Source organism: Cupressus sempervirens, chromosome 5 (assembly GCF_028749045.1).
Source record: "Cupressus sempervirens isolate cs-2001-9-10 chromosome 5, ASM2874904v1, whole genome shotgun sequence".
In the NCBI taxonomy this organism is placed as follows: domain Eukaryota; kingdom Viridiplantae; phylum Streptophyta; class Pinopsida; order Cupressales; family Cupressaceae; genus Cupressus; species Cupressus sempervirens.
In genome coordinates this window covers 810,858,222-810,883,250 of record NC_143122.1, presented here as the reverse complement: position 1 = coordinate 810,883,250, position 25,029 = coordinate 810,858,222, and the positions used below count along the sequence as shown (strand labels likewise).

General features: G+C 32.6%; 1 non-coding gene across 1 annotated transcript; it reads right to left on the bottom strand.

Annotated features, from left to right (window-relative positions):
- Positions 1–6,381: 6,381 nt before the first annotated feature.
- Positions 6,382–6,453, bottom strand: TRNAQ-CUG (transfer RNA glutamine (anticodon CUG)). Its single transcript has one exon. It is a non-coding gene; the product is annotated as a tRNA-Gln (tRNA).
- Between the last annotated feature and the right edge of the window lie 18,576 nt (positions 6,454–25,029).

Below are 25,029 nucleotides of genomic sequence, written 5' to 3'. Positions count from 1 at the left end.
GCAATTGCAGCTTTGTAGAATGGATGTTTAAAAATGGATGACACATATTTGTGTCAGAAGAAACAGGGCACAATTACATGTTTGATGGCAAAGAAAAAGGTGTATGGGCTGTTCTACATCTATAGAATAGTAAAATATTTAAATATACATGGGCGATGGAACCTATAAGATCCAGATAGGTGCCCTTTGTCATGCTTGGTAATGGCTGTGTTTATTAATGTAGTCTTCTTCTGACCAGCAATTTCTTTTCTTGCCAAGAGGAAAAAGGTAGATTAATGCATTTGAATGAGTTTCAACATGAGTGCACAAAATGTTGGAAGCACTAATCTGCTAACCAATTGCCTAAAAATGAATGATTGGATTCAGTTATAAATGTTTGAGTCTGGTTATCTTTATTTAATAAAGAACAGTTGTTTGGTCAATTATTTCAGTGCTATGTTGGATAGGTGATCTTGCATCCTGGCTGTATCAGAAATTTAATGAATATTTAGTTGGATGTATTTACCATAGTTCAAAGGTATTGAGTTTATTAGCTAGATCGATTATTCATTGTTTGCATAACATATGGATCTGCATAGAATCATTTTTTCAATTTTAGCTGCTTACTTTTGGATATATAAAAATTATCAGTAAGATGGTGTGACAACAAATGATTCCTGATATTATTATGAAATAGTAGTTTTGTAAGAAGATAGTTCACAATTGCCACTATTTGTATAATTTCTGTCAATGGAAAAAACTATAAGCTGACTCATCTATTAGGTTGAAGAGAGAATTTCAGTGCATGCAAAATGTAAGAATCTGAATCTATCATGATGCTGAACCAAGCATGGGCCACGGATAATGAACTAAAGTAAGGCTTTTTTTAAGGACAAAACTGTTTACTGCGTTTTTAATTCAAGTCTAATATGAAAAAAGATATTGTTGAACATTAAAGAAAGAATAAAATTTCCTTAGCACACCCTAGCTGAAAGCAAACATTTAATTTCCTTAAATAATTTTTTTGGGAAAATTTCATTATCTTTCAATATGTTTTTTTGGCTACGGATTTTACTCTCCATTCTGCCATTTGGTGTAGTTCTAAGTGAAAATTTCACAACTGGAAGGAAAAAAAATCTGTTTAATATTAAATGTTTAGAACAACAAAATTTCTTAAAATCAATATTGCAACTCACAGGAAAATGTTCTGTTAGAAAACAATGAGCAAGAAGAAGGTAGCATTCGAGCCCTTTTAATCTCAGAGAATGATGATCTCTTTTTGGATTTAATAATTACTGACTTAGCAATATTATTTACATATGCATAAGTAGGATGAGTCATGATTACTTCATAGTGCAATTGGTGGCTTTTTGTTGCACTTCCCTTGTTAAACCAAGCTCATGAGTGGAAGTCAAGGCTAGGCTAGCTATCAGTACATCTTGAGATAAATATCTGCCCACCAAAATATCAGTACTCCGATATAAATATCTGCCAACTATCCAGCACTTAGTAAAGAATAATGTTAAAGATTAATTACAAACTATTCGAAAACCTGACCTGTCTGGTCTTTTCCTAAAGAAACAATTCCAGTATTGAGAAGGGCCCTTAAAGTTATATTAGATTTACTTTAGTTCACATAAGTTATATTTTTGCTTTCAATGCAGCATGACAGCAGAATTGTTTCTTTATAGTTTATATCTACTAAAAGTAGTTATATGAAAAGCAACAGAAACTGGTTAAAAATACTTAGATCTAAACACCATTCTTAGTGAATGTTGCCTTTGTCTATTTTGAGAATAATATAAATTTCATTTCCTTTATATCAATGATAGGAAAGGCACAAGAGCAACATGGCAGCCACCGTCAGAACTAAGATCCAAGATATTGATGGCCCACTGTAAAACTGTCATGATACAGAGTTCAAGATCCCTGTGAACACCTTGAAATTGTAGACACACTTGAACTCGCAAATTAATCATATACATCATAACCCATTCGAGACTATAAGGACTAAAAATTGGCACTAATGGTTTTAGTTAAAAAGAGGGAAGGAAGATATATAAAAGGGTTGGAGGCATCAAAAGACCTAAATTTGCATCCATGATGAATATAGAGATCTTCTATTTGGGTCTTAGAAATGGAGCTCTGGCAACAAAATTATCAATGATCATCGCAAGGCAAACAAATGATTCTTCTTCCCATGAATTCTTGAATCAACCCTACTAACCCATTTTCCCAAAATAAGTACTTCTAAATTTTTAATCCCGTAAGGTCTGCAAACTGAAGCTGTTCATTGCAGATGCGAGTCCAGAGCTTAGATTCAATAATTTTGCCCATCTCAAATACCACAGTTATAATCCTTGATGATAGACACCTACAATAAGGAATTTCTTTTCAGTTGAGTGAAAAAATGCAAGGGATTGTGACATAATCAAGATCAAGAGAATGATGTTTCTGGATTCGATCGTGTTCAAAATTTTCATGCAAATAGTTTTGAACCCAATCAAATCCGGAAACAGCATTCTCTTGATATTATGGACTGTAAAAATCTCGCATCTCTGATAATCAAAGATATTCTTTATTGCATATTACAACCGAGAATGTTACTTGATAAAATGCCTCCTCTCCTAGTAAGAAACCTGTTGGTGATGCTGCCATTTACCAAGTTGCAAATATGCCCTCTTTATTACAAAGCAAAAAAGTAGCATTGGGATGATGAAGCTGACAGAATATATAAATCTCATTGGAATTTTCTTTTAATACTGTTCTCCTGAAATGCTTTCCTTAGGATTCTGCTGACTTCTGCATATATTCAAGAAAGGTAACAAGTCTGCAACCTTTTTCCACTTTTTAAATGGCCATGACTTGACATAATTTGTGAGATTTACATCAAGAGCTGTGATTACATGTCATCCACTCTTGTTTGCGATCTTTTTATTTAATCACTCATGATACTTATTAAATCATGTTTATAAATATTTCTGCGGATAGGAGACACTGAAACACAGTCACATGGTTCATTTCCTCTCATTATGACAAACTTAGTGTAAATCAGAGGCTGGAAAGTTTAAGAACATAGACCATGGCGAGAATCTGTATGAAATCATATCTATTATTTATGTAATCAGCCAGTAGTACAGGACAAAAAGAGGCAAAACTAGTCTCTTTCTTTACCTTGTCTAATTAACTAAAGATAGAAATCATATTAATGTCCACAAATGATTAAAAAAATGGATCAATGTCCATAAATATTGAAAGTAGCTCAATGGGACTTAAACAATGCAGAAATTATGTTCTCAGCAAATCGAATCCCCAAGAACAGAAAACTAGATGTGCAGAGGTAAACCCATGAGAAATCAGCAGATCCAGAGTTATTTGATATATGGTAAATCCTATAGAATAAAAGTTTCATGTTAAGAATAAGATCAACCCATGGATTGAGGGAAAAGAGAGCCAAAACAGAACAATGCTGTACTCTCAATGCAAGTAAGAAGTAAAAAGGAGATTAACATCCTCACCAAACACCATGAAAGGGTAGATACAATGTTCTAGACTAATCACTTTTCTTAACAGAAGTCCTGCAAACAAATTTTGTTAGGAATACCCTCAAATGGCTTCTCTTTGGTAAGGATATTAAATCAAGTGATGGAAATGCTATACAAATCTACCTTATAATTATCCTCATTCAAAATTAATCTTATGACTCTCTAAAATCTCCTTGCCCATAAACTACACATCTGGACTCTAAAAAAGAAAATATTTGGTGGCACTCAATGCAACCATCAATGCCAATAACCATGATGTGGTTCCTCTGAAATTCACAACAAAATATCAATGGGGGATGGCTACAGTGCATGTAGGGCAAGTTGCGGCAATGTAGGCAGTAGACAAAGCACAGTTGGAAGTTGGCATTGGTTTGGAGGAAGGGGAAGGGGAAGAAGATGATCAAGAGCCTGTTAGGGAATGTTGCCGTGCGTTTGAGGAGGATGACTTGGCTCAGAGGTTCTCTTCTAATTCAGATGAGAAATAGGTTTCTCTCCTTGAGCTGTGGAGGGGAGCGTAGAGACATGTTTTGGCATGCTCTTCTTCTGTTGCATCTCGTTCTGGGTCAGATGATCTTTGTCACACCCTCAAGAAGGGGTAAATACTTTCTTCCCTCTGTCCAGTTATCCCAGTTGTGGGAACCTCACCTCATGCTACAGCTGCTCATGCTTCTCAGGTTCTTGGTGCAATGGGGTTTGTGATTCAAAGATTGTCGCAAGTCCTTTGTTGCAGACTGATTTAGCTAGTGTTGAGGCTGCTGACACTAGCGTACATGACTGTTCTAAAGCTCGTAAATAGGAGACTTACCAGCTTTAGTTGTTTTGCAAAGCTCTAAATCTGTTGTTGTGGGAAGCTTGCCTATGCTTTTGTTGATTCTATATCAGTTTTGTTTCCTACCCCAAAATTCCCTGTTGAGCCTAGTGTGGTGACTTATGATGCTCCTGCTCAGGCTTCAAGGATTTTGGAGAATATAGGTTGCCTAGTGCGGAGATTACTGCTGCTCCTGTTCAGGCTCTTAAGTGTGTCTGTGGGTGCTGTTAATCCTATGACTGTAGTCTGTAATAGAGTGGGTGAAGGTTGTAGGTTTAGTGTGGAACAGATAATGCCAAGGAATGGGTCTGCTGTTCCCATGCCCCTGCCTTGGTGGAGGGAAACATACTTTCTATCCTTGATTCCTAAATGGTTAAGTCAATTTCTTGGTTTCAAAACTTGTTGGTTAGGAAATTCTACGGTTTTCGTCCCAACATTGATGCAGTTGGAAGATGTGTGTCTCAAATCTGGAAGCTAAAAGGTCAGATTGGATGCAGCAGATTGAATTTGAAGACTTAAGTTATTTATCAGCGTTGTTGTATAGTGGGCCATGATACTGCTTTAGGAGGGGAAAAAGGGAATTGAAGCTTGCTACTGCTGAGAAGTGTACTGCCTTTAAGGTTATGCAACAGTGTAAAACAGGAGGAAAACTCCTATAGACTGTTCTGATATAGGTTTGGACAAAGATTCTACCACAAATCCCTCTTGTTCCAGAAACGAGTTGTTCAGGGCAGCTGGATCCTTTGACCAGGGTCAAGCAATTTTTTTTTTGAACCAATGGGCTTCAAACCACCCTAACTTTGGCTTGGCAGGCTGTAAGGTTGCATTGAGTCCTATATTCTTTTGTGGTGGTGTTTCTCTTGGGTTCCTTGCTGTTCTGTAGATCTTAATGCCTATCTTTTCATGCTTAAATACAAGGATTTGGGACCTTTCAAATTCACTGCTTACCTTAATAAAAAACATAATATCCATGATAGCCCCAGGATTCTCAAGGTACGCAGGTAAATGAAGTACAGAATAATAAGAAGTACAACCATTGCTTTCAACCTGCATGCTATTTGATATAATGGTTACTTGAACTGATCTTTGCTGTCATAAGCTCATCATGGTATCTTATCCTGATAATTGAATCGTTTATAGCATTTATTTAAAACTAGAAACAGCCAGAGAAGCAAACCTGTAAAATTGTAGAGACATTTCGATAGGTTTGACAAGCCATTTTGACCTAAGCTATGTCAAGAATCCATATTATCTTATCTCAATAGCACCATCGAATGGAAATGCTTGTCTGTAATAATTAGTGTTTTCTTCAAATTCATTTTGTTCAGTTAGCAAGATAAGACCATTCAACCTATTACATTAAAAGAACTCTGCAGCTTTACAATAACAGGTACTTCTCTGGGGTTTAAGAAATTGTCTTGCGAGGAAACAGCATTCCATTTATATCCGGTGTACCAATCAGCTCCCTTTGACTTAAGATTAAGGTCCGAGGACAATCTATTATGTCAAATTCAATGGCAACATGTGCCTGTCCTTGTTCCCTCGAATTTCACAAGGCGTCTCTGTAATCCAACCTTGGTGAGATCCTTCTTAGTCACCATCCTCACCAGTAACACTTTCCTGTTGCCTTCCTTTCGTGTTTCAGTTAAAGCTCCTAAATGTTTCTCTTTGACTGTAATCTCATCTCCAAATCATACTATCTGATAGGCAGCCATCGTGAATTTAAATTTAAACTATGGAGGAGCTTGGAAATATCCCCTTCAAAATTCATTTGAATTAAATTCTCGTAAGTTATTAATAGGTTGGACGTATCCCATCAAATTTCGAGGAGGCTCCTGCACTTCAAATTACATGGAATAGGTTTCTGCCGTAAAGAATGCTATCGGAAACAACGAGAAAAAGATATTTTTAACTTCAGACTGCTTGGTATTGGTTTCTGCCATAGATCTGAAGGAAAATAACTATGAAATGTTGACAATAGTCCTCAAGAACGTGCGACTCTCGCATTAGGGGCAACCTGTAACGAGAGATTAGCAAAATTTAACATTTAGGTCCCACCGAGATTTGAACTCGGGTTACTGGATTCAGAGTCCAATGTCCTCACCACTAGACCATGGGACCATTGGTGGATTTTTAATATGAACATCAGCTATTCATCTGTCCAATTTAATGAAGCTTATTTTGCTTCTATTGACTTTATACTATATGATTGACAATTCCATGATTTAGGTGAACTTTGATCGTATAAATTTAAGATAATTGGTATCAAAAATAAATAAATAAATGAATATATTCTTTTATCTATGTATTCTTAATATTAATTTTTTTTTTAATATGTTTGTACATAAAAATATGATTAATTATTTTATATTTTTATTATATATATTTTTGTTGTTTATACATTGTCTCTATTAAATCATTTACTTCTTTGATTATTGGCTTATTCTCAAATATGTCAATGACTATAAATTTGTTTTCTTTAATTTTGAAATTTAGAACTCAATTTTGACTACTTGACCCGATTTAGTTTCTTGCCTTGATTTGACTAAACATTAATTTGACACAATTTGTATGAGTGTATCTCTAATGTGACACATTTTTATCATATGCAATAAAAAGAGTACTGAATTTTCCTACAAATAAGAGCTTGCCTACTATTTTGAGGGGTTAATTCAAGTGAAGTTCCCTTGCTATGATTAATCAATAACCATTAAGAAATTTAGAAGTACTTCCACGATCCAAACTATTTAAAAAGAGTAGATAAAAGTACAACTGATTGCCTAATGAAGTGGATCCAAAGAATAATCTACAATTCACATAGTCTGTGGTCTATACGTGATTCCATTTTTAGTCATTTAGACTTACTTTCATCTTTGAACTAAGTACCCCATCTCGTTATTTTCTTCCCAACATTGATTTACCATATTCACCAATTATTGGTCAGTCTATGTTGATTGTGCTTAATTTATTGTATTATGTAAATTAGAAGATTAATAATTATAATTTTCCTTTTATGTTTTTTATCGAGTTGGTCTCGCCCCACACACCCAAACCTTATTTTTTGGGTTTTACATTACATTATGAATATACATTTTTGAGACAATATCAACCCATACAAAGTGCCATATCAAAAATAGTAAAGAGCAGTAGGATAAGATTAACTTTCAATCTTAAACCATTCAGTCCATGCAAGGGGACCATCTACCAATTTGAGTCTGAGTCCATCTTCTTGTATGATATTGTAGGAATTTGAAAATCATGCTTCCCAAGGAAGAGCGAGAGGGGGAGGTGGGTGCCAATTACCAAACATAGATGGGCTTTGTTGTTGTTGGTCATCACTACATTTTTTTGATGGGAATTTGGATTAGTTTCTCTGATGGTGGGATAGGTCTTCTTCTGCTTCATCTTACTTTGTTCCAAGAATTGTTTCAATGTACAATCAAAATCAAACTCAATTATTTTAAGCTCAAAAGGGATATCTTCTTTTCTGAGAATGTTGGTGTAGTCTTTGATGACCTTGAGAAGCTAATATTCTTTTACTTGAAAAGTCAAGGTAACCTATGAAGAAATATTGTGATAAATGAGTCTCCACAAAGACTAAATAAGAATTCTATGACTACCCTTGAAAATGTCCTCATTCCTAAGTATCTAGATGACCACCTGGTTTTTCCAAACTTTGGGTTTCATTTTGTGAAGTTAGGTCAATTTTATGAGGGTTTGGAGTGATGGACAAAATTGAAGCATGGTGGGTGTTCTTTTTTTTCCCCCATCGGTAAGAAATTGAAGCCAAGATGAATTAATATTGTGTTGTGGTTAATTATTATTATTATTTATTAATCTAGAGTAGGTTTGAACCAAAGACCTCTTGGATAAGAGGCTCGCAATTTACCATTGCATTGTAGGCTCTTGCCGAAACATGGTGGGTGTTCTTAATAGGTAGGTGATAAGATCTGTTTCTAGATTATACCCATTTTAAGGCTTGTGTAGGGAGATTTTAATTTTTAGTCATGATACATTATTTGGGCTCTCATTTCCAACATTCACAAAATCAAGGGTATGATATATGTAGAGAATAGAATATTGTGCATTGTGCATATGAATGTATGCATTTGAAATGGATTGAACATGGTGCACTTCCAATGGTGTAACATGATCTCTTGAAAGTTGTATCTTTCAAACTTAGTTATATAATTTAAATTTGGGTTATGTAGAGTGGTCTAATTGTTCCAATCTTGATAAAACCATAATGGGGGTGATCATTAAAAAGGATAAAAAAATCATTTTGGTATTTTTTTATATAAACAATAGGCCTTGGAGGTCAATGATTGAAAATGGTAAAAGACATCTCAATTGGGCATCAAAAATATATAAGAGATGGGTAGGTATCATTGGTTTAGCCCCTACAAGTCTGGTTTTGACAAAAAAAATAAAGAACTTGCTTAGATTTTTTAATGTATAACATTATTCCTTTTGCATCCTTGTAAATAATTCCTGAAAATCAAAACTTCGCTAAGATCGAGTTGTTAGAAAAAATAACAGAATCTATTATTTCAAATATAAAGTTTTTTGTCATAAACTCTATCCTTTGCTTACTAATACGTGATTAAAATGGAGTAATATCTAAGAGATAAAAGGACCAAGATGTAGATCAATGTGGATAACAAAAGTAAGTAGGTATTAGTAGTCACTTTCTAGGTATATATATTTGGGTTACGTGATGCCCTAAAGTAAACTTAGGTGGATAAACTTAAAGATTACCTTTATTCTTGATTGGGTATTAACCAAAAGTAATTTAGTATAGTAATGAGAGATATTTTCTAATTATTTTTTGATTTACCAACGACACATATGTTAGCTAAATCGACCTAGGTGGAAAAACTTATAGATTTCTTACCTTCTTGATGGGGTATTAACTAAAAATAATTTAGTATAGTAATGAGAGATATTCTCTTAGTTGTCTATTGATTCACCATCGATGCCTATGTTAGCTAAACTATCCACCTTTATGTTCCCTTCTCGGAATATGTGTTTTAATTCTATGTTCTCAAAGGAGTTTAATAATTCAAGAACTATTTCCAAAAATGCTCAGACTTTCCAATTTGGAGTTTTTTGTCTCTTTAGAGCACTAATGATAATTTGAGAGTTGCCTTCAATTTCCAGATTATGAATTCGTAGTGATTAACTAAGTCTTAGTCCTTCAACTAACACATATACTTCTGTAATATTCTTTAGTGTTTCCCTTAGAGGTTTAGCAAGTTTAGCAATGTCCTTGCCTTCATGGTCTCTAATAATGCAATCGATACCTTCCTTTCAAGGGTTTCCCTGTAAGGCACCATCAAAATTAAGTTTGAGCCATCTAAATTTTGGGGCATCCATATGCACTTGGCTTTTTCCATCTTATTCATTAGGCCGCCTTTTCCATATTGAGCAAGCATTATAAGTCCAAACCAATTTTTATGAATGAGTCCATCCATGATGGAAAAAAATACCCTCATGATGATTGAGTTTACTTAATATATTATTTAATATTTTAAAAATACTAGCTTCTATTCTATTAACTAAAGACAAAACTGACATTTCTTTATCTTGGAAAATGCAATGATTTCTTTCTTTCCGTAATTCCCTAGTAATGATGGAGGGGGCAATCTTCCATAAGTTTTGATATAATCCTTTTCATATAGATTGAGGCCAACTTCCAAGATGCTCAGTAAGATTGTTTTGAAATGCAGATTTCCAATTTTATTGAGCACCAATGTGAAGCCAACACTTATAAGTGTAAGGACAATTAAGGAGAATGTGGTCCAATGTCTCTTTTTTTTTGCATAGAATACATCTCTACAGACCTTCAAAACCTCTTTTATAAACCATTCAACCATAAGAATATTCTAATTTGGTATAAAATCTACTCAAATTCTCAAATAAGAAATGGGCCTCCATTCTTTTAAATAAATAAGTAGTTAATGTTGAACCTATTAACATTTTTTGGGCGTGTAACCACCTGAAAAGTTCTAGAATATGGACTTTTATTTCAAAATGTATTCTAATTATTAATGATAAACTTTCCAGGGATGTAGGGGATGGGCAAACTATCTCATTATGGGAACATTCTTGGGTGTGATATGCTCCTTTGATCTCTTTAGGTATAGACCTACATATAATAAATACTCTTAAAGATTTTAGAAGTACCAAACATAATGAATATATTACTTTAGGTAGTGAGTCATCTCTAGGTCAGAAGTGGAAAGACTTCAACGATATTCCACTATTGAATTCTCAGAAAGAACATATTAGGAAGTTATTGATGGAAAGAAAGTTATCCATCAAAACTAGATCTAACAATCTTATTTAGGTAGGATCTAAGGATGGGAATTACAAGGTTGAAGACAAATACAAACTATTATCATCCTCTCAAGAAGTATCTATGTTTGATCTCTCTATTGACCTATGTTGGGACAAAAATTGTGCTCCAAAAGTAGGCATTTTTTTATGGGTTGCAATGCAGAAGAAGATTCTTATGGCTAAATGGTTTATAAAAGAGGTTTTGAAGGTCCATCAAGATGTATTCTATGCAAAAAAAAACGAAGAGACATTGGACCACATTCTCCTCAATTGTCCTTACACTTATTAGTGTTGGCTTCACATTGGTGCTCAATAAAATTGGAAATCTGCATTTCAAAACAATATTACCGAGCATCTTAGAAGTTGGCCTCGATCTATAAAAAAAGGATTAGATCAAAACTTATGGAAGATTGCCCCCTCTATTATTACTTGGGAATTACAAAAGGAAATAAATTGTTGCATTTTCCAAGATAAAGAAATGTCAGTTTTGTCTTTAGTTAACATAATAGAAGCTAGTATTTTTGAAATATTAAATAGTATATTAAGTAAACTTAATCATCATGAGGGTATTTTTTCCATCATGGATGGACTCATTCATAAAAATTGGTTTGGACTTATAATCCTTGCCCAATATGGAAAAGGCGGCCTAATGAGTAAGATGGAAAAAGCCAAGTGCATATGGATGGGCCAAGTGCATATGGATGCCCCCATCCATATGCACTTGGCTTTTTCCATCTTACTCATTAGGCCGCCTTTTCCATATTGAGCAAGGATTATAAGTCCAAACCAATTTTTATGAATGAGTCCATCCATGATGGAAAAAATACCTAGATAAAGAAATGTCAGTTTTGTCTTTAGTTAATAGAATAGAAGCTAGTATTTTTGAAATAATAAATTATATATTAAGTAAACTCAATCATCATGAAGGTATTTTAGTATTTTTGAAATATTAAATAATATATTAAGTAAACTCAATGATCATGAGGGTATTTTTTTCATCGTGGATGGACTCATTCATAAAAATTGGTTTGGATTTATAATCCCTGCTCAATATGGAAAAGGCGGCCTAATGAGTAAGATGGAAAAAGCCAAGTGCATATGGATGTGGGCCATCCATATACACTTGGATTTTTCCATCTTACTCATTAGGTTTCCTTTTCCATATTGATCAGGGATTATAAGTCCAAACCAATTTTTATGAATGAGTCCATCCAGGATGGAAAAAATACCCTCATGATCATTGAGTTTACTTAATATATTATTTAATATTTCAAAAATACTAGCTTCTATTATGTTAACTAAAGACAAAAGTGACATCTTTCCAGATTATGAATTCGTAGTGATTAACTAAGTCTTAGTCCTTTGACTAACACATGTACTTCTACTATATTCTTTAGTGTTTCCCTTAGAGGTTTAGCAAGTTTGGAAATGTCCTTGCCTTCATGGTCTCTAATAATGCAATCGATGCCTTCCTTTCAAGGGTTTCCCTGTAAGGCACCATCAAAATTAAGTTTGAGCCATCTAAATTTTGGGGCATCCATATGCACTTGGCTTTTTCCATCTTACTTATTAGGTCGCCTCTTGGGAATTATAGAAAGAAAGAAACTGTTGCATTTTCCAAGATAAAGAAATGCCAGTTTTTTCTTTAGTTAACAGAATAGAAGCTAGTATTTTTGAAATATTAAATAACATATTAAGTAAACTCAATCATCATGAGGTTATTTTTTCCATCATGGATGGACTCATTCATAAAAATTGGTTTGGACTTATAATCCCTACTCAATATGGAAAAGTTGGCCTAATGAGTAAGATGGAAAAAGCCAAGTGCATATGGATGCCCCCAAATTTAGATGGCTCAAACTTAATTTTGATGGTGCCTCATAGGGAAACCTTTGAAAGGAAGGTATCCATTACACTATTAGAGACCATGAAGGCAAGGACATTGCCAAACTTGCTAAACCTCTAAGGGAAACACTAAAGAATATAACAGAAGTATATGTGTTAGTTGAAGGACTAAATCTTAGTTAATCACTACGAATTCATAATTTGGAAATTGAAGGAAACTCTCAAATTATCATTAGTGCTCTAAGGAGACAGAAAACTCCAAATTGGAAAAAAAGAAGTTGTTGCATTTTCCAATATAAAGAAATGTTAGTTTTGTCTTTAGTTAATAGAATAGAAGCTAGTATTTTTGAAATATTAAATAATATATTAAGTAAAATCAATCATCATGGGGGTATTTTTCCATCATGGATGGACTCATTCATAAAAATTGGTTTGGACTTATAATCCCTGCTCAGTATGGAAAAGGGCCTAATGAGTAAGATTGAAAAAGCCAAGTGCATATGGATGCCCCAAAATTTAGATGACTCAAACTTAATTTTGATAGTGCCTCATAGGGAAACCCTTGAAAGGAAGGTATCAATTGCATTATTAGAGACCATGAAGACAAGGACATTGAAAAAATAAGAGAATCTATTATTTCAAATATAAAGTTTTTTGTCATAAAATTTATCCTTTGCTTACCAATACGTGATTAAAATGGAGTAATATCTAAGAGATAAAAGGACCAAGATGTAGATCAATGTGGATAATGAAAGTAAGTAGGTATTAGTAGACATTTTCTAGGTATATATATTTGGGTTGCGTGATGCCCTAAAGTAAATTTAGGTGGATAAACTTAAAGATTACTTTTATTCTTGATTGGGTTTTAACTAAAAGTAATTTAGTATAGAAATGAGAGATATTTTCTAATTATTTTTTGATTTACCAATGACACATATGTTAGCTAAATCCACCTAGGTAGAAAAACTTATAGATTTCTTACCTTCTTGATTGGGTATTGACTTAAAATAATTTAGTATAGTAATGAGAGATATTCTCTTAGTTGTTTATTAATTCACCATCGATGCCTATGTTTGCTAAAATATCCACCTTTATGTTGCCTTCTCGGAATATGTGTTTTAATTCTATGTTCTCAAAGGAGTTTAATAATTCAAGAACTATTTCCAAAAATGCTTAGATTTTCCAATTTGGAGTTTTCTGTCTCCTTAGAGCACTAATGATAATTTGAGAGTTGCCTTCAATTTCCAAATTATGAATTCGTATTGATTAACTAAGTCTTAGTCCTTCAACTAACACATATACTTCTGTAATATTCTTTAGTGTTTCCCATATAGGTTAGCCAGTTTCCCATATAGGTTAGCCAGTTTGGCAATGTCCTTGCCTTCATGGTCTCTAATAATGCAATTGATACCTTCATTTCAAGGGTTTCCCTATGAGGTACCATCAAAATTAAGTTTGAGCCATCTAAATTTTGGGGCATCCATATGCACTTGGCTTTTTCCATCTTACTCATTAAGCTGCCTTTTCCATATTGAGTAGGGATTATAAGTCCAAACCAATTTTTATGAATGAGTCCATCCATGATGGGAAAAATACCCTCATGATGATTGAGTTTACTTAATATATTATTTAATATTTCAAAAATACTAGCTTATATTCTGTTACCTAAAGACAAAACTGACATTTCTTTATCTTGGAAAATGCAATGATTTCTTTTTTTCGTAATTCCCAAGTAATAATAGAGAGGGCAATCTTCCATAAGTTTTGATATAATCATTTTGATATAGACTGAGGCCAAATTCTAAGATGCTCAATAAGATTGTTTTCAAATGTAGATTTCCAATTTTATTGAGCACCAATGGGAAGCCAACACTTATAAGTGTAAGGGAAATTAAGGAGAATGTGGTCCAATATCTCTTCAATTTTTTTTTGTATATAATACATCTTGATGGACCTTCAAAACCTCTTTTATAAACCATTCAGCCATAAGAATCTTCTAAGTTGGTATGGAATTTGCTCAAATTCTTAAATAGGAAATGGGCCTTCATTCTTTTAAATAAATAAGTAGTTAATGTTGAACCTATTAACGTTTTTTGGGCCTGTAACTTTCTAAAAAGTTCTAGAATATGGAATTTTATTTCAAAATGTATTCCAATTATTAATGATAAACTTTCCAGGGATGTAGGGGATGGGCAAACTATTTTATTATGGGAACATTCTTGGGTGTGATATGCTCCTTTGATCTCTTTAGGTATAGACCTACATATAATATATACTCTTAAAGATTTTAGAAGTACCAATCATAATGACTATATTACTTTAGGCAGTGAGTCATCTCTAGGTTGGAAGTGGAAAGACTTCAACAATATTCCACTATTGGATTCTCAGAAAGAACATATTAGGAAGTTATTGATGGAAAGAAAGTTACCCATCAAAACTAGATCCGACAATCAATGATATTCCACTATTGGATTCTCAGAAAGAACATATTAGGAAGTCATTGATGGAAAGAAAGATATCCATCAAAACTAGATTTGACAATCTTATTTGGGTAGGACCTAAGGATGGGAATTACAAGGTTGAAGACAAATACAAACTACTATCATCCTCTCAAAAAGTATCTATTTTTGATCTCTCTATTGACCTATGTTGGGACAAAAATTGTGCTCCAAAAGTAGGCACTTTTTTTATGGGTTGCAATGTAGAAGAAGATTCTTATGGCTGAATGGTTTATAAAAGAGGTTTTGAAGGTCCATCAAGATGTATTCTATGCAAAAAAAATGGATAGACATTGGACCACATTCTCCTCAATTGTGCTTACACTTATAAGTGTTGGCTTCACATTGGTGCTCAATAAAATTGGAAATCTGCATTTCAAAATAATCTTATCAAGCATCTTAGAAGTTGGCCTTGGTCTATATGAAAAGGATTATATCAAAACTTATGGAAGATTTCCCCCTCTACTATTACTTGGGAATTGTAGAAAGAAAGAAACTGTTGCATTTTCCAAGATAAAGAAATGTCAGTTTTGTCTTTATTAACAGAATAGAAGCTAGTATTTTTGAAATATTAAATAATATATTAAGTAAAATAAATCATCATGAGGATATTTTTTCCATCATGGATGGACTCATTCATAAAAATTGGTTTGGACTTATAAACCTTGCTCAATATGGAAAAGGTTGCCTAATGAGTAAGATGGAAAAAGCCAAGTGCATATGGATGCCCCAAAATCCAGATGGCTCAAACTTAATTTTGATGGTACCTCACAGGGAAACCCTTGAAAGGAAGGTATTGATTGCATTATTAGAGAACATGAAGGCAAGGACATTGAAAACATAAGAGAATCTATTATTTCAAATATAAATTTTTTTGTCATAAAATTTATCCTTTGCTAACCAATATGTGATTAAAATGGAGTAATATCTAAGAGATAAAAGGACCAAGATGTAGATCAATGTGGATAACAAAAGTAAGTAGGTATTAGTAGTCATTTTCTAGGTATATATATTTGGGTTACGTGATGCCCTAAAGTAAATTTAGGTGGATAAACTTAAAGATTACTTTTATTCTTGATTGGGTATTAACCAAAAGTAATTTAGTATAGTAATGAGAAATATTTTCTAATTATTTTTTGATTTACCAACGAGACATGTTAGCTAAATCCACCTAGGTGGAAAAACTTATAGATTTCTTACCTTCTTGATGGGGTATTAACTAAAAATAATTTAGTATAGTAATGAGAGATATTCTCTTAGTTATTTACTGATTCATCATCGATGCCTATGTTAGCTAAAATATCCATCTTTGTGTTTCCTTCTTAGAATATGTGTTTTAATTCTATTTTCTCAAAGGAGTTTAATAATTCAAGAACTATTTCCAAAAATGCTTAGATTTTCCAATTTGGAGTTTTTTGTCTCCTTAGAGCACTAATGATAATTTGAGAGTTGCCTTCAATTTCCAGATTATGAATTTGTAGTGATTAACTAAGTCTTAGTCCTTCAACTAACACATATACTTCTACTCTATTGTTTAGTGTTTCCCTTAGAGGTTTAGCAAGTTTGGCAATGTCCTTGCCTTCATGGTCTCTAATAATACAATCAATACCTTCCTTCCAATGGTTTCTCTGTGAGGCACCATCAAAATTAAGTTTGAGTCATCTAAATTTTGGGGCATCCATATGCACTTGGCTTTTTCCATATTACTCATTAGGCCGCCTTTTCCATATTGAGCAGGGATTATAAGTCCAAACCAATTTTTATGAATGAGTCCATCCACGATGGAAAAAAATATCCTCATGATGATTGATTTTATTTAATATATTATTTAATATTTCAAAAATACTAGCTTCTATTCTGTTTACTAAAGACAAAATCGACATTTCTTTATCTTGGAAAATGCAACGGTTTCTTTTTTTTCCATAATTCCCAAATAACATTAGAGGGGGCAATCTTCCATAAGTTTTGATATAATCCTTTTCATATAGACTGAGGCCAACTTCTAAGATGCTCGGTAAGATTGTTTTGAAACACAGATTTCCAATTTTATTGAGCACCAATGCAAAGCCAACACTTATAAGTGTAAGGATAATAGAGGAGAATGTGGTCCAATATCTCTTCATTTTTTTTGCATAGAATACATCTTGATAGACCTTCAAAACCTCTTCTATAAACCATTTAGCCATAAGAATCTTCTTCTACATTGCAACCCATACAAAAGTGCCTACTTTTGGAGCACAATTTTTGTCCCAACATAGGTCAATAGAGAGATCAAATGTAGATACTTCTTGAGAGGATGATAATTATTTGTATTTGTCTTCAACCTTGTGTTTCCCATCCTTAGATCTTGCCCAAATAAGATTGTTAGATCTAGTTTTGGTGGATAACTTTCTTTCCATTAATAACTTCCTAATATGTTCTTTCTGAGAATCCAATAGTGAAATATCATTGAAGTCTTTCCACTTCCAACCTAGAGATGACTCACTGCCTAAAGTAATATAGTCATTATGATTGGTACTTCTAAAATCTTTAAGAGTATTTATTATATATAGGTCTATACCTAAAGAGATCAAAGGAGCATATCACACCCAAGAATGTTTGCATAATGAAATAGTTTTCACATCCGCTACATCCCTGGAAAGTTTATCATTGGTAATTGGAATACATTTTGAAATAAAATTCCATATTCTAGAACTTTTTAGGTGGTTACAAGCCTAAAAAATGTTAGTCAGTTCAACATTAACTACTTATTTATTTAAAAGAATGGAGGCCCATTTCCTATTTGAGAATTTGAGTAGATTCCATAACAATTTTTCTAGAAGAGCCAAATTTTTCCAGGATAAATTCTTCATTCCAAGACCACCATCTTTTAAAGGTTTACAAATATCTTCCTATTTAGTTAATGCAACTTCTTATTTTCTAAAAATCCTTGCCAAAAATTTTCCTAAGTTCAGATTCTAATTTGTTCTTGCAAGATTCGTTGACTGGGAGAATTGACATTTGGTAGGTAGGGATAACTATTAGTACAAATTTGATCATTGTGATTCTACCAACATTGTAAAGCCACCTCCCTTTCCAACCATCTTCTTTTAGGTGCAATTTTGTAAGAATATTATCTCATAATTTATTGCATCTCAAATTTTTGTCTAAAGGAATTCTAAATAGACACTTACACAGAAACAGGCTTGCTTTGAAGCCCAATATGTTGCAAATATTAGTTTCTACTTTAGGATCGATATTCATAAAGAAAATTTATGATTTATCTGCATTGAACTTTTTCCTATATGCTTCCATATAATTACTTTGTAAATATTTAAGTTGTGTCGGTTCTTCACAGGTGCTTGCACCTAGGAGAACGGTATCATCTACAAATTGTTGATGGGTGACATTTTGAGTGTTTTCTACAATTTGGACTTCCTTTAATCAATCCTTATTCATGGGCTTTATGAATTGAACAACCTAAAGCGTCAGCTATAACAACAAAGAGGAAAGGAGATAAGGGATCACCTTGTCTAATACCACTGGTAATACCAAAAAAGCCAACTAGACTCCTGTTTACTAAAATTATAGAGTTTGAGGGATGAGATATAGTTGAAAATGAGATTAATCCAAGTTATGGAGAAACCAAATGTCTCTAGGCATTTGTAGAGGAATATCCAATCAACCTTATCATATGCTTTTTAAATATCAAGCTTAATCATCGTGCATGTGTGCAAATTTGTTTGAGTCAAGTGAATGGTTTCTTGTGCTATAATTATACCTTCTAAGATAGATCTATTGGGGACACAACCTATTTGTTCCTCTAAGATTATCTTGGGAAGTAACAGTTTCAATCTATTAGCGAGAGTTTTAAAAACTCTTATAAATTGTGTTACATAATGATAAAGGTCTAAAATCTCCTATTTTGTCGCACTCAGATTTCTTAGGTATAAGAGTAAAAAAAGTATTATTAATCTCAACTAGGAGAGGCCCAACATTACTAGAAGTTTTGATGGCTTTATGAAGACATTTTCTAATAATATACTAGCATTTTTAAAAATAATTTTGGGTTAAAGCCATATCGGCTAGGAGTTTTGTTTGGATTAATTTAAAAGATTGTCGCACTAAATTCTTTGAGTGTGATGGCCTTATCTAATGTCTTGTTATCTTCTTTTTTAATAAGGTTGGAGATGGAAGATAACATCTTGCTTTGAGCTACATGATTTTATTGGTCTATTTTATCATAAGTTCTAATGAAAAATTTAACTATCTCTTTAGTAATTTCCTCTAGATCTTCTAGAATCTTACCTTTTTTGTCTTTTATCTTGGAAATCCTATTAGCTATTCTTCTAGCTCTAGTGTTGTTATGAAAAACTTTGTGTTTCTATCACCCTAAAAAAACCAAGGGTCTCTAGAATTTTGCTTCCAAAAAAATTCTTCCTTTGTAAAAACCTCTTCCAAATTTTCAAGTTATTATTTTTCTTTTAAGAAACTTTCATTATCTATACAATTTTTAATAATAATTTCATTAAGGTCAGCTAGCTCTGTCTCGATAGTGGATTTTTCTTTGAAGATATTTTTGAAGTGTTCTTTATTCCAAGAGATTAAACTTAGATTAACATGTTTTAACTTAGACATTGTTTGAACCTTCCATTGAGCATTCATCCCACCAATCTCTAATTAACTTGTAGAAGTCCTTATGTTCCAACCACATATTTTCAAATATAAATGGGTGTTTTGATGAGATCTAGTGTTTTGATATGCTTAACCTAACTAGGAAATGATCAGAGTTAGAATGTTTTAGAATTTTTGCTTCAAAATCATAAATAAAGGAGGATAAGTCTCTTGTAAGAAAGAACCTATCTAGTTTCTCAGAAATGCTATCAAAATTCTTCCTTCTATTAGTCCAAGTAAATATCCCATTTTTAATGGCAATCTCTAATAAGCAGTTAGATGAGACCCACAAGCTCAAGACATTTTGAGTTTGAGAAATAAAAGTGCTACATCCTCTTTTTTATGAGCATTAAAATATAGCATATAAGTCACCACGTAAAATAAAAGGTTCATTAGAATCCCTCTTCAATAAATCATTAAGCTAGTTCCAAATGACAACCTTATCTTTAGTGCTAATTGGCACATATACATTAATTATAACTATGAAGATTAGATTACTAAATACACTATTAACTTTAGCACATATCCAGATCCTTTCGAAACTAATATTTTTTACCTTAACTTTTCGAGGATCACAAAGTAAAGTTAGGCCTCTCAAAGCACCATTGGCTTATACCCAAGTAGAGTTCTAGATGCTAATCTTTTCACTTAGTTTACTATATTCTTCTTTAGTTAATTTAGTTTCTTGGAGTAGAAATAAGTTTTAGTCGAGAGTCTTCAGGCTCCTTTTTAGGATTCTTTGTTTGTTAGGGGTGTCTAATCCCCTAACATTCCATGTCGTGTTCCTAATTTGGGGGTGGAAGGGACCTTCCCCCTTCCAACATGAAACAAATTTGTTATTTTGTATTGATTTCTTGTCATCCCATCTTTCTTCCTAAGTTTGGAGATGGATTTCCTTCATATTTTCTTCTTAATTCTCTTTGCCACTTTAGAATGATCAAGACCCTCCAAAATAATAGTGACCTAATTTCTCTTCATGGTTTAAATTTGGGTTCAAACTAGGTAAAAGAAAATCATCTTCAATTTATTTGACTATCATTTTTGATAAATTAGCTTCAAATTCTATTATTATAACCTTTTCCATAATTCTATCTATATTTCCATCATCATCTTGTATACTTGGATTAGTCATTGATGTGGGATTAATGACTAGAGGATGTTTTGGGATTACTTCCTAGAGGATATTCAACCCCATTTGGGGATCTAAACCAATTTCTTCTGCCCATACATTGATTTCATTTTGAGGAATAATGTTAAAATCCTAAGAACACTTACCAAATTATTTCTCTACCTCAAGTTGGGAACGAAAGAAATGCCTTGAGGCTAAATCTTCACATACTTCTGCATGTGTATCCATAATATCTTCATTAAATTGTTTAAGATTAACATATTATTTTCTTCATTTTTAATGTAATTATCTACTTCTTCCAAGTTTTTAAATTTAGGTATGAATTATTTAGATAATAGTTATCCTATTTTGGGCTAGTAGCATTATCCAACCTAGGTGAGGAATGTACTCGAGTATTCAATATTTTTGGGGAACCTACTTTAGGATCTAGCTAAGAGATGAGATTGACATTTCTTCATGAATTGGATGAAACTCTTTATTAGGAACAAGTTGGGATTTTTTTCTAGTTGAGGTTGATGTGAACTTTGTGGAATATTTGGAATTTTTAGATAATTGGGGACTTAATCCAAACTCTATGGAGAAAGCCAGATAATTTTCTGCTTCATTGTACTGATTTTTTTTATTAAAATCAAACCCATCCTATTCTAAGAAATGAAACCCAGCTGCCATGTCCAACTGACAATGATCATGATACCTCATAGAATTTATGCATTAGCTTTATATAAGTGAGAACTATCTTAGAGTTAATCCTTACACTAAAAAATGATGGGAATAGATTATAGATAGAATTATTTGTGATGATTTTGATCAATTTGTGGGTTTTGTTCATGGGAAGATCCACCAAGATCTTAATTGTGTTAGAAGACATTTTTTTTAAGGAATTCATGTAAAATCCCCTAATTTATTGCCATTTTTTTTTTCTAGAATTGTGATGTTCATCAATTCAACTAGGAAGTTATAGATTTCAACCCATTTGAACACAAAAGATATGAGAAGTTTTGATAAATCCATATTGGTGCTCAATTCAAAAAAGGAAATTGAGAAACTTTTAAGATCTAAAGTTGGCTAGAGATAAGTTTATCCATACTATTCTGATTCAAAAATTCCACAAAAAGAAAACCCTTTTCTAGTTTGGTTCTACATACCTCACTTTTGAATTTTAATGAAATCCATGATACAAAGTTGAAGTTAGATATGATACTTCCTATCCATAACACAATAAGACCTAGTTTGTGACATTCACCCCATAATCTCTCAATTGTTTGGTTGCTTATGCTCTAATATTCTGACTTTTCCTTCTTAACCTTGTTCTTGATTGTTGTATGATCTTTCTCCTGTTCATCATTCAAATTATTTTTATCCTAGCTATTACTATAAATCTATCATTTATTAATTAGGTCTTGTCTAGAACTATTATTAGGGGATGTTCGTTTGTAATATTTTTTTTTGTAAAAATACTTCCCTAATGAAGCTTTGGTTTTTACTAGGTTTAGTGTTTTCTTTTAATGAGCTCTTCTTAGTGGAATGTCATTAGCACTTGTGGTGCATACAAAGTTTGTTCTAGTGCAAGGAACCAACCTTGGCTCAATGTTTTGAATTTTCCAGTAGTGATTACAAACCAAGGTCCATTCCTCCTCTTCTTTTCCTTGATTGTTTCCATAGCTAGGGACCAATAGGTGTGGCTTTACATAGAGTCAGAACCCTAGCTAGGGTGTCAAAAGGATTTGATGTTATTACACCAAACTTATTTTCACTAATTTTTTTAATTTATAAAAATAGCTTTTCATGATTATTGCATTATCTGTGTGTGAGTTGGGCTTCACACTGATCTACTTTAATGCAACTTTTTTGTGAGCAATCTCAATTCACTACTTGTACTTGTTGCTTACTCTTACAACACATAATTAAAACTTCATGTGTTCGATGTTTATTTTCCTGTTCTCATTGCATGTGTTTTCTTATTTTGTCAGTCCGAATCATTTATGGAGCTTTTAATGCTATAGAATGATAAAATTTTGGATGAAACTTGAAGGGGAAATGAATGGGTTTGTGTATTGAAAAATGTTTTAGTTGGTTATGATCAAGGTAGATTTTGTAAATAATTTGTACAAAAAAGATTTCAAACTTTGTAAGTGAATTGTATATGGATTTTTCTAAATTGTTTGAATTTTTTATTTTATTTTTCAAAAAAATACGTGGCATAGTCAATTCCATTTTTTCTATTAAGTAAATGTGCCTTTGAGTGAATATTTCACCCAAATTTTCTTAGCACCTATGCGGATAAAGAATTTCAATTAATAACGCTTAACCTATTATTATTAAATTGAAATGAGTTTGTTTATCTGTAGATTCTTGTTGATTTTAGGAATGCATTGAACTGCTAATATTTTTTGGTACACAATATGTATACCTTTTGGGGATGCATTATCTTTTCTGTCCAAAATTTCATTCCAAAAATTCATTTTTCTAGAGTTCTTTGCTTCCACATCAAGATTTGTAGATCAATTTATAAATATCTTTCTTGTTGAGAGTAAAATATTTATTTTTATTATGGACCATAAATTTAATGCTACCAAATTCTTCCCTAGCAACTCCAAAGTTTACTCAGATTCTTGCTAAAGTTTGCTTCTTATCGTATCTTTGCAAAAGTCTTCTTAAATTCTATTTGACAAACCTTACACATATTTTTCCATTCTTATGGTGAATTTGTGAATGTACAACAGAACCTAAGCCACATTTTGCCAATAGACTTTTTGAAATATTTTTTGGTTTGTTTTAGTCAAGCCAAACCCTCCAACAGTAAAATAGACCATTACAAATGCCAAAAAGATAAAACTTGTGTCATTTTTCTATGTTTCTTTACTATTAGCATGGTTCTGTCAGAACCTGTGTGTGTGTGTGTGTGTGTGTGTGTGTGTGTGTGTGTGTGTGTGTGTGTGTGTGTGTGTGTGTGTGTGTGTGTGTGTGTGTGTGTGTGTGTGTGTGTGTGTGTGTGTGTGTGTGTGTGTGTGTGTGTGTGTGTGCGTGTGTGTGTGTGTGTGTGAGCGCGCGCGCGTGTACACACATACATGCATACACAAATACATAGATTTTTGTACAGAAAAATCCAAAAATGAATTTGAACCCACCCCCCAAAAAAATTGAATGAATTTTGATCCTAAATCTTGAACCCACATCCCAACTTGTATTTGAACCAGCCATTTAGTGCAAAGAGCTAATAAGAATGTATAGATAACACACCTCATAAGCAATGTGAATGTTTAAATAGAAAATTTTGCAACAAAATTATTTTTTTAACTGATAAAGTAGCGAGAAGAGCCTTTTAATTTCCTATTATCTTAGCCTCATTATTTTTTGTGAGATATTGACCAACCTTGCATGAAGAAATGAAGCCATCATACTTCATTGTGTTCAATAACTTGAAAATTTTCCTTTTGTTCAACCTTTTACGAATTGTATTTTATACTCTTTTTTGTATTTCTATTACATTTCTTATAGTTGCTGGTTTATCTACTATATCTTTTGTTTTTATTGGTATATAGTTTCTCTTCTTTTCCTATCATAAATTGTTGGCCATAAATCACTTGTATGATGAACTATGAGTCGAGGGAAAGAAACATTTGCTAATGGAAGTAATGTTTAATAGTGGGAAGTAGCTACTAATTCTCTTACTAGATTTTTTCTCTATTTTTAATTTGTCATTTAATTGTTTACCTAGCTCAACTATATTGTTAACAATACCTCCACATTGGTTCCATGCATCCTAATCCCGTGTTACTCTCTTATAAATTTTAGTTTTTAAAATTTGAATAAAAACTTCTTGAAACAAAATTGTTAGGTTATATCTCTTTGGTTCATGGTTGGTGAGCCCAATGTCAAACACAACTGTTGTCTTTCTTAAACTTCATTTCTAGTAAAGAAACAAAAAATGTTTCTATTCTCGAAGGAAATTGATTTTATTATTCTTCTTTATATTGATTAGAGCTACAATTGTATATACCGTTATAAGAGTTTTTGTTGATAGCATTTCCAAACAAACATTGAAACTTTTCCAGTGATCTTGGCTTAACATTTCTTTTATCAATGATGTCTCTTGTTTTTTTTCTTTACATTTTGATCTATAACTTAGTTTTTCTTGATAATTATAGATAGATGGTCCTTCTTCAACCTTGACCTTGGACAATATATTCTTAACATTAATGATCAACACCCTTCCCTTAACATATTTTCATA